The 8,792-nt window shown below is 44.1% G+C and overlaps 1 long non-coding RNA gene across 1 annotated transcript in view; it reads left to right on the forward strand.

The window, feature by feature from the left end:
- Positions 1 to 6,833: 6,833 nt before the first annotated feature.
- The window catches only part of LOC110307622, a 2,967-nt gene continuing 1,008 nt past the window's right edge, over positions 6,834 to 8,792 (forward strand). The window contains exons 1-2 of the long non-coding RNA XR_002379444.1: positions 6,834 to 6,939; positions 8,645 to 8,768. This is a non-coding gene — a long non-coding RNA (uncharacterized LOC110307622). The remainder of the gene's footprint in view (positions 6,940 to 8,644; positions 8,769 to 8,792) is intronic.

The following is an 8,792-nucleotide window of genomic DNA, read 5'->3' on the forward strand; positions in this document are numbered from 1 at the left end:
CACAGTCTTGAGTGTAGGCCTGGCTGGCTTTCCCATAAGGCCTGGGGATGCAGCTCTCCAGTCCACAAAGGGCTCTACCACGACTAACTAATAGGTTTGGATTGTATTCCTGCCTGCTCTTTGCTTCTTGCCGGGGCAAAGCTTATTCAGCTTCTATATCCTGAGCAATTTGCATTCAGAAGAGCTGATGCTAAAACGCTGAGCCTGTTTATCTATGCACCCAAATAACACACACGTCAGGAGAGATGGAAGACTTCAGGGAGAAGTGAGCCTCAGAGACATGCTTGAACATAAGCAGGGGAAGTGGTGAGTTTCTCATGAGCCACACAGGGACCATAGGGTCTATGCCGTCCCTCATTTCCTTCAAACACAGGGAAAGTAACCACAAGCACGGAATGGCAGGAGCATCCAGTCCAAGGGACGGGAGGTAGGGAAGGAGACAGGTTGATTGCTGAACAGATTTGGAATATAAGATACCATCACCAATTTGAAACCTAGCCAAAAGCCAAAACAGAATAACACAAACCCTCACTCTTCTAATACAAACTGGCTTCACGTAGAATATTTTATGCTAATTCATAGCTCAGGGTTTGATCCTTGAGCTCTGTCTGGTGCAGGCAAATTGTCTGCATAAGGAGTTGTGGGACTTCAGGGATGGCTGCTTTAGCCCTGGAGTAATTTGCATTCCCAAGAGTCAATATGAAGGAGATGGGAGTGCATCCTTTGCACACCTGAATCCCAGGCAGACCTCTGTTGGGCTCTGTGCGCTGCATTTCCATTTCCGCTCATCTCCTAGCATATGGCCAACATTTCTTTTTGTTCTGCTCTGGTCCATCCTATAGATTGTTATGAGCAGCCTGCAAAGCTTTTCATGGGTTTGCTGATGATTTTTTTCTAATGCCCAGGGTTTCTTCTGGCGATTAGAAAGAGAGGTTATTGATCCTCCGAAGACAATAGCTTGCTGTTCCTGCGATGCCCAAGAGCATTTTGCAAACGAATAATCAATCCCATTGCTGGGTCTACTTTCCAGGACAAGCATCTTAGGAATGTATAAACACTTGTATCGACAAGGGCACATTGTAGTCAGAAAGGGCCACACGGTAATCATGTCCTCATTTGTAGCATTACTTTTGCAGATTTTTCCTAGCCATGTTTCCACCAAAAAAGGGGTGCTCAGAGGTGTATAAGTGTATAAGCATGGACAAATTGAAACCAAACTAAACCAAACAACTACACACCCCCTCCCCCCATAACCACTCATACCAGTTTTAAAACTAGCACCAGTTTAATTTTCATGTTATTCAATTTTTCCAAGTCTCTGAAAAAAATAAAACCAAATCAAAGTATTTGATCTATGGGCAAGGACTCAACATGGATTTCTCTGACTCATCTTGGGGGTTCATGACTTTCATTTTGGGGTGCAGATCATACTTTCAGGGACAGACGTAGGCAGGTGAGCCTGGTCTTGTTTGTACCTTCAGATGCTCTGAGAGCTGAGCCCTGTAATCAGCACCCGCAGATTCAACCGGCGGGTTGAAATATTTAGGAAGAACGTCTTTGCCTGTACTCTGCATGTGTAGACTTCTTCCTTGCTGTTATTCCCTAAAGAACACGTTGCAGCAGCTACTAGCTTAGCATGGCATAAGCTTTCCATTAGAGCAGCAAAGTCCTGAAAGCATCAACTCAAGAACAGAAAAGGAAGCTGGGTCTGAAGGTCAATGGGAGAGCACGTGCCAAACACGGGATGCTTGGGTTTGATCTCCTCACCTCAGGAGTGAGAGGAAGAAGAGGAGCGCACAGAAGAAAGCTTGATCTGGATCCTTGGAAGTGAAGTTTTCAACTCACTGTTCATCCTGGTGGGAACCCGTGGTGAAAACCCTCACGGTAGCTGGGAAGCAAAGGGCTAAGAGAGGCTCGGAGGGACCAATAGCTCCTTCAAAGGAACAGCAGCAATTAGATAACTTTTTACAACCGAAGTTCACTTGCTAAAAGTGCGTGCTTCGAACAGACACACACACACACACACACACACACACACACACACACACACTCCAGGCTGGAGACAAAGACTTTTAACATGTGGAACTTGAGAGGGTATTTGGGCTCCTACGTAATACACATATATGGCTCTTTACATCTATCCGTCTGTCTGTCTGTCTGTCTGTGTTCGTGTGCACGCTCACATTGGTGAATTGGTCAACGGATAGCTTGTGGGATTTGAGCCTCTCAACTCCAGCACAAGAGTTCTGGGGTTGTCAGACTTGGTGGCAGGGGCCTTTACCCTAAGCTATCTTGCTGGCCTGTACTGTATGGTAAGTGATTTGGAGGTGCTGTCATATGCTGTACGCGGTCTCTAGGCAGCTGCAATGCCAGTTTGCACATGGGCTTGAGCATCTGAGAGGTTGTATCCTGCGGCTTTCAGGAGCCAGTGCTCTGAGGATATCAAAGGACAGTTGCACTTTTCCCAAAACGTCCTTTGAACTTACAGCTTGAGATCCGTGCTTAAGGTTTTGAAAACGTGGGCAGAATCAGACACATCCCTCACGTGGCAGTTCTCTGGGCGTGGAAAGAAGGAACATGCACCACTGAAAACCTCTCAGAGTAGATCAAGTCAAAATAGGTGACTAGAGCCACCCTAAACCTGGGTGACACAAGCTGGGACAAAAATGAAGATGACTCAGAAACTAGTTCTGAAGGCAATCGCAAATGAGAACCCAAAGATGCTTTTAGTAAAATCAAAACACAAATGTTAAAGTAATTTAAAACAAGAAGATAGATATTTGCCTTGGTTTTTTTTTTTTTTTTTTTTTAATGTTCTTGGGCTGGAGAGACCACCTCAGCGCTGGGGATCACTGCTGTTCTTGCAGGGGCTCCAGGTCACTTTCCAACCCCTATCTGACAGCTCACAATTGTCTGCAACTCCATTTCCAGGGACCCGATGCCTTCGTTGGATCTCTGAGAGCAGCAGACCTGCATGTGGTGCACATACATATTTGCAAGCAGACGCGCACAGACATGAAAAGAAATCTTAAACAGTAAAACATTCTCATTACTTAGTATATTTATTCTACATTCTTCTCTCTCTCTCTTTCTATCTATCTTTCTTTCTTTCTTTGGTTTCCGTGAGTAGCATTTGAACCCTCTATGAATATTTGAAACCTACAACTCAACCAAGTATTTCTGTTGAACTGGTGACTAGATTAAAAAAAATCATTTTTATCTTCTCTCCTTATTTCTGTTTACTCATTGTGTTATGTATGTGTGTATTCTCACATATAAACATACAGGTGTCCATGTATCTAAACTTAAACAGGCAGCTGGGTATGGCTTCAAAGGCCGTTAATGTTAACTGCAGAGGTAGAAGAACCTCTGAGTTAGAGGCCAGTGTGTTCTACATAGTGAGTTTCAGGCCAGCCAGTCTAAATAATAATAGAATCTCTCTATAAGGAATATCTAGTAGGAATTGAATTATCTTGAAATAAAAATGAATTGTGTTGTATCTCAATTAAGACTATCTCAAGTGAAAGCTATATTATTGGTGGTTAGATTACAGATCAGAATTGACATAGGATGAGTGATTCTGTATGTAAAAATTTAAGACAAAATTTAAAAATAAATTTTGTTTTTTGAAGCAGAGTCTTGGTTGACCTAGAGCTCACTATGGAACAGGCTGGCCTTGAACTCACAGAGGTCTGTTTGCCTCTGCCTCCTGAGTGCTGGGATTACAGCAAAGAGAATTTTAAAAGTATAAAAGATGTCTAACTAAGAATAGAAAAAAATGTACATCTAAAAGGAAATAAAAATGATGTATACAGGAGAATGATCAGCCACAGAGAATGTAAATTAGGACACGATATCATCTTTCTCTCCTCCTTTGCCTAGCAAATTAGGAAGGGCTGAGAACATGCAATGCCATGCCCGACAGGGGTGTGACTACATGGGGCTTCTGTACATTGTCAAGGAAGCATGAGCTGATGTCTGCTGTAAGCCTCAGAAATCTCTAAAAGGGTTATCATTTAGCCCAGTTGTGCAGCCTCCAGGATCTCTCCTGTAGAACTTACCTCAGCAGCTGGAGACACTTCTGGATACAAGGGAACCTTCTGCTGGGTACCTTCAACATCCCACTGAACAGTGAGGTGGACGGTGGTCCCTTGGCCAAGCCCTGTGTCCTGGTTCACTTACACATGTAATGGGGAGAAAATGCCCCAGCAGAGGGCTAAATGGAGGGAAATCAGCCTTCGGAATTGTATGTGAAACAGTCACTTATATTAAAAACAAAAAAGGCTGGGTGTGATGGCACACATCTTTAATCCCAACACTTGGGAGACAGAGGCAGTCCAATCTTTTTGAGTTCAAGACCAACCAGGTTATGTGGAGACATTGTCAAAAAAAGAAAAAGAAAAAAAGAAAAGAAAGAGGGAAGACAAAGCAAGACTCTGGTGGCTGGAAGTAGTCTGGAAAATAAAAGAACCAAATGTAAACTATAATTTTCTTCTTTTTTCTTTTTTAATTAATTAATTTAAAACAAAACAAAACCTACTTTCAAAATCGTGCTATGATTTGTATCTTGACTGTCTCCTAAAGGTCCACGTGGGACAGCTCTGGTCCCCAAGATGACATATTAAGGCCTGAAAGGACTTTTTTTTTTTTTTTTTTTTTTTTTTTTTTTTGGTTTTTCGAAGCAGGGTTTCTCTGTGTAGCCCTGGCTGTCCTGGAACTCACTGTGTAGACCAGGCTGGCCTGGAACTCAGAAATCCACCTGCCTCTGCCTCCCAAGTGCTGGGATTAAAGGCATGTGCCACCACACCCGGGGTCTGAAAGGACTTTTGAGAGGTAGGGATAGTGAGGGAGTCAGGTCTCAGAGGTTGTGTTCATTTTCTTTCCCGTTGCTACGATCAGACAAAAGGGACAAGAGGTTCATTTTGATTCCTGTGTTCAGAAGTTTAGGTGCATCATGGCAGGAAGGCGTGGCTGAGCTCCCGGGGTAGGACAGTGTGACAGGGTCATTTTACTTCATTGTATGTTAGGGAGGAGAAGGCTTAGGTTCCTCTCAAAGATCTCACAGAGCTATCCTGTGAGAGGCTTGGAAGGGGACACTCTGAACTTAAATCACAGTAGGGGTCCTCTCTTGAAGGACAGAGTGGGACCTCTACTCCTGTTCTTTCTGATTTTGTTTCTTCTTCATGAAATGAATGGTTTTTACTCCATCCTGAGATGTTTCAAACCCCTGCCAGACATTGACATTAAAGGCCTGATGGAAACTCTGACACCAGGAGTCAGAACAAGCCCTTTCTCTTTACATGTTAATTACTTGGGTATTAGACTGATAGAAAGCAGACAGACACACATTATAAAACTTGAAGCTATCACTAATAACACATCAGGGCACAGGCTATAGGATAAATGAGTGAACAACAGGGATCCCATCCTGGGGAAAGACGGGAAAAAAATGCCACTAAGGGAAATGGGTGAGTTTTCCAGAACTTTTAGATATTGACATCATTTAAGCGGAGTCATTACAGTGAAGCCTGTGGTATGTAATTGAGAATTATCCAGTTACATAGGTCACGTAGGGTTTTTTTTTCCCTGTTTCCTTTTCAATTGCCTGAAAAGCTTCCGATTGTCATGTTCCCTGAGCTATTTTCAGTCCTTTTTGGCCACCCCTGCATCCTTTTAGCTTCACTTGGGAAGCCAGATGCTTAGAGCCCTCCAAGACTGGAGGCTAGGGACTCCAAATCCTAATTCTTCCGGACCCATCATTGCCTGGCCACAGTGATCAGTGACATCAGAAGTTGTTACATGGAAAGTTTACAGAGCTCTTAGCTGAAATGAGCAGACTGGGCAGGCGCGCTTCAGAGTCTGGAGAGAGGAGGCCATTATAAGACACCCGGGAAAAGCCGGAGAAAGATTAGATCGGCCCCTCTCCTCCCTCCTAGCCACCTTCCAGGCTTCAGATGAAGCACCTTTTCCTCTTACATGCAGTCCTTGACATTCGCTGGACCTCTCACCCTGCTCACGGCCACAGCTTGTAGCGCGTCCTTACTCCTACCCACAATCCCATCTTGTCCTGTTGTACTAAGCCCCATGAGAGCGCCGAGGGCTTATCCAGTTTACTTCTCGCCATTTTGCCAGTACCAAGATCAGAAAGAGGCCTGGTATGCACTGGGTGCCGAATAAATATTTGTTTAATGGATGAATTTTTCCGGTGTGATCTAAACTAGAGAAAGAACTCTTGGCACAGAACCAAATACTGATAGCTCTGGGAATAAGCCTACTAAACGCTTTATTATTTTTTTTTTCTTTAAATTTTTCATACCAGCTTCACACACACTCACGCACTCACGGACGCACGCACGCATGCGCGTACTTACGCAAACCCTGCAGGTACAGGTGCATGCTCTTTGATTTCTTTAGCACTCACTAAGTTCAAGAGGATTGTACTTGGCCTGAGTGATGAAAACGTGCTTCGCTTTAGGCAGACATTTGAAACCCCAACTAAGCGCCTTTTAAAGCCCCTTAGAAAACCAAATGCATGCAAATAGCGCTTTCCTGTAAACACAAGTTAGCACAAGCTAAGAAACGACCGCAAGCCAGGCTGGCTTTCTGGAGACGCTCTCCCCCTCCCCCAGGCTCGGTTTCCTGAGATTCCTAATCAATGCTCTCACTTAGCATATCTGTCATTCCGCAATCCCCACTTCCTTACCTTTTGTAAACTCAAAATTCTTGGAATTCAATTTAGAGGCCCCAAACACCTTGTACTTCTTTGCACTTAACAGCTATTGAGCACGTGGCTAGGAGCTGACCTTAGTGCCAACCGAGAGATTTTAATCTTTCAAATGAGATTGCACCTGCGCTCTGAGGAAGCTAAAGGGAGTTTACAGAATGATTAGCTCATGGTCTAGTTGGGACTTGGGTCCTTGTGAGGAAGTCCTTGGCCTGGTAAGTCTTACGCACCGACTCTCTCTCTCTCTCTCTCTCTCTCTCTCTCTCTCTCTCTCTCGGGAACCTTTCATGAAAATAACTGCACACTGTTTGAATGAAGAAACGAGAGGGCATCTTCTCAGAAGCTGAGGTAGTCTTTCTTCTGTAATGAGCTTTGAGTAGCAGAGGGATAAAGCATTGGTCTTCCAAATATTAACAAGGAGGACAAATGAAAATATAAAAGAGAGATTTGAGATGGAAAAAAAAAGAGAAGAAAATAAGAGAGATAAGAAAAGAAGAAACAGCTAAATGTGTGCCTACCCTTTTATGGAACTTTTCAGGGAGAGAATTTTGAGGTGCTCCGACTCCCCAGATAAGAGCTGATTCCCTGTTTGAAGAGGAACACACGCACACAGCTTTCCATCTCCATGTTTGGTGCCCACAGCCTCATGACAGATCTTCCATGGTGGTTCTTATGACGTTGTGCAAAGCCCCTGGGAGACTCCTTCTGCAGGTCACTTCCCTAAACCTGTGTTTAATGGGGAGGTGGGGAGAAAAGGAGGAGGGGGAGCCACCTGGAAGAAGCACCCCTCCACACGTACCCCTGTAAGCCTTCTCAGGCAGTTCCCACCTGCAGCCTGTGGCCCCCATGCACAACAGAATAGTCCTGAGTGAGGCTCCAAACGCAAAATCATAAACTTATTTAAAACATTATGAGATTATTTTTGCTCTTTTGTAACTCAGTTGCAAAATTCTCAAGTGTGAACTTTGTAGATAGCTATGTTGTGCTACAATGTTAAAAGGCTAGACATATCGGCAGGCCACCTAATGCTAGACTTAGTGCTAGAGACAGAAAAGATGCTAGCGGTAGAGAAACCATTAGTGCGGTATGCAGGGGTAGAGTGCTTCTGTCCCTACTGAATCAATTGTCTCTGGTAGACGCGGCTTTCGCAGAGTTTGACCTACAGAAAAGAGTAAGTGACTTGGGTGCAGGACTCGGGCAGTAAAGTGTCCTCGTGAACTGGAGATCCACAGCATGGAGATCTGTGCTAAGAGGCTCAGCAAATGCACGGATGCTGGCGGCCGAGCAAGTTCTTTTCCAGAGATATAAAAAGAAGTCGTTGAAATTAGTGGTTTTTCACCTTTGCAATCTTATTAAGAGTTCATAAATCAGATCAGAAAAGTGGTTCAGCGGGTAAAAGTGTCCGTGTTTGTGAATGCCAAGCCCAACATGTAGAAGGTGAGAACTAACTCCCGAAGACTGTCATGATGCACCTGTGCTCCTTGGCATGCATGCACAGGCATGCACGCGTGCGCACATGCACACACACACACACACACACACACGTCACACACTCTCAATAATTTCCAAACTGATCAAACCAGAGAAAGCCTTTAAAAAGTTATAAACCATCATTTATTCACTATGATGAAAGAACCACCAGAATGCTGCACTGTTTCCAGAATGTTCCTTTGCTTTTTCTGCAAGTCGGGTCCTCCAGCTGATAGTTGGTACAGGACAAGATGAAGCTCTGGCTGTTTCTCTGGGCCTCACCAAGGGCAACGGCAGTGCACAAAAGCAATGCAAATGAGTAATCTCAAGACAGTTTTCTAAAAACAAGACAATCCAGTGGTGGTTTTGTTTTGTTGTTTATTTTATGCTTGTGGGTGTTTTCTCTGCATGTATATATTTCCACCATGTATCTGTCTGTTGCTTTTGGAGGACAGAAGAGGGCATTGGAACCCCCTGGATTGGAGTTGCAGATGGTTGTGAGCCACCACATGGGTGCTCAGAGATGAGCCCAGGTCATCTTGAAGAGCAGCCATTGCACTTAACTGCTGAGTCAGTTTTTTTTTTTTTTTTTTTTTTT

Source organism: Mus caroli, chromosome 13 (genome assembly GCF_900094665.2).
Source record: "Mus caroli chromosome 13, CAROLI_EIJ_v1.1, whole genome shotgun sequence".
Lineage (NCBI taxonomy): Eukaryota > Metazoa > Chordata > Mammalia > Rodentia > Muridae > Mus > Mus caroli.